Source organism: Vombatus ursinus, unplaced genomic scaffold (genome assembly GCF_900497805.2).
Source record: "Vombatus ursinus unplaced genomic scaffold, bare-nosed wombat genome assembly UNPS02005286.1, whole genome shotgun sequence".
Lineage (NCBI taxonomy): Eukaryota > Metazoa > Chordata > Mammalia > Diprotodontia > Vombatidae > Vombatus > Vombatus ursinus.
In genome coordinates, this window is record NW_020945064.1 from 15,248,348 (window position 1) to 15,250,659 (window position 2,312).

A 2,312-nucleotide genomic window follows, 5' to 3' on the forward strand; every position below is an offset into this window, starting at 1 on the left:
TGTGTGTGTGTGTGTGTGTGTGTGTGTGTGTGTGTGTGTGTGTGTGTGTGTGTGTGTGTGTGTGTGTGTGTGTGTGTGGTATAAATGTGATGTGTAAACAGATGCCCCAGTGCAAGGTAGTAGGTAATTAAAGGTACAAATGAGGAGCAGGCAGAGATCTGGGAGCTTTGAGGAGAAAGCTCTTTCACTGAGGCTGGAAAGCTTGCTTCCTGGGGGAGGTGGTGTCCCAGGTGGCCCTGGCTCGGTAGGAGGGAGGGACGGACGAGAGGGTTTCAGCCCATTCAAAGCCTGGTGTTTGGTTGGAGCAAAGGGATGAAGCCGGGAGAGCGAGGAATGACTGGTGACAGAGAGGAGGCAGGTGCCCTTGGAATGCAGACAGTTAGAAGGGTGTAAGGTGAAATGAGGCTGGGCAGGCATGCCCCAGAGCTAGTTGGTAGAGGGCCTTCAATGTCCAGCTTAAGGGCCTCCACTTTCTCCAGTGGTCGGTGGGGGAGGGCAGGCCTTCAGACTCTCATCAGCTTCAGTTAGAGTCAGCATCTTGGGAGGGAGGGCCCCCATCCACTCTGATGATCTGATGACCTTCCCTCAGGATGGGGAGCTCATGGCATTGGGGCTGAAGACCCAGAGAAAGAAATGTCTTGGTTGAGAGGAAGGCCTGCTTTTCCTAGTTCCTTCCTAGCTCTGTAACCTTGAGTAAGTCACTTACCTCTGGGTCTCTGTAAACATAATACCTGTAGCATAAACATAATACCTGTAGCATCTTTCTTCTCCTGGAGTTGCTATAGGGACCCAATCAGAGGACATTCGGATAGGCTCTTTTTCTTTAAGCAGGAGGTACCAGCCGTAAGTGGAGTATCATTGTAGTATTTTCAGGGGAACTGAGGCTCAGGAAGGGATAGACTTGAGTTACCTGACAGTTTTTTTTTTCTTTTTTCAACCCTCTCTCCCATCCCCACCACCAGCCCCCACCTCCAGTTTCCTAAGCAAACACTACCCGGTACTCAGTGGATGTCGATACAGCCAGGGCCAAAGCTCACTCTGCCCTGGGAGGTTTGTCCTTGGGGTAGGGGCAGTCTGGTAGCCAGTCCCTGAGTCAGGCAGGCTTCTACTTGGGCTCTGTCCATGGCTCTGGGGGAAGTGAATAGGGGCTCTGAGAGGAGACAGAAGCTCTGCTAAGGCTCGTCTGACCTCCCCTCTACCCCCATGTGAAGCCTCAGTTTTCTCGCTTCTGCTACTTGGTGTTGGCCCATCGAGAGCTAGGGGCAGGGCTAGGAGTGTCTGTTATTTTTGTTTGTTTGTTTTGTTTTTGATTCAGCATAGCCAGGATTTAGGCCCTAGATCTTTCTAGGTCCTCTTCATAGCCCGGGTCCCAGAATTGCCCAAGACTTAGAGCTTGTACTGGGTGAGCACACAGGTAACTCCAATGGGTTTATAGATCTGGGAGTCCCTCCCGTCTCCCTTTCTGTGTCCCTCTGTCTCACTGGGGATGTTTTTGGGGCCATTTGGCTAACTCCTGATCTGGGCCCCAGAGTCCCAGGGATGGGGAACGAGATGAAACTGTTGAGGCGGGTCCTGGACGGAGGCTTTCAGTAAACAGCTGCTGCCATTCTTTTGCTGCCTTCTCTCCATCTCCTAATTTCTAGTTATTCTTTGGGGAGGGGGAAGGTGGTTATTGGGCTCATTACAGGTGGCATCCATAGTGCTTTAAGGCATATGAAGCACTTTACAAACATTTTATTTGATCCTCCCCACAGCCTTGGGAGGTAGGTGTGCTGTTACTATCCCTATTTTACAGATGAAGCAACCAGGGTTAAGTGACTTGCCCAGGGTTACACTGTGAAGTGTCTGAGGATAGATTTGAACTCAGGACCCCAGGTCCAGAACTCTATCCACTGTACCACCCGGCTGCCTCACTGTGAACCCTCATGAAAGCTGTGCTGGGTGTTCATTTCATGGATTTCCCTCAGGCCCAGCGCCTCACCCCTTCCCCATCTGAACTGGGCCCAGGGTGGTAGCCAGTTTGATCTCTGGAAAGGGGGTGGGAGGAAGGCTGTTCCAGTCCCATTCCCCAAAACAAAGAAACACACACTCACACGCGCACACAACACACACACACACTTAGACTCTGACACTCCCAACCTATTCCCCCAAACACACACACACACACACACTTAGACTCTGACACTCCCAACCTATTCCCCCAAACACACACACACACACACACACACTTAGACTCTTACACTCCCAACCTATTCCCCCAAACACACACTGTCACATTCACATACACACACACTCCCAACTCATTCCCCGAA

General features: G+C 51.3%; 1 protein-coding gene across 1 annotated transcript in view; it reads left to right on the top strand.

The window, feature by feature from the left end:
- Positions 1-2,312, top strand: part of ESRP2 (epithelial splicing regulatory protein 2) — a 14,416-nt gene that overhangs the window by 4,768 nt on the left and 7,336 nt on the right. The gene's annotated exons all lie outside the window — the stretch shown is intronic.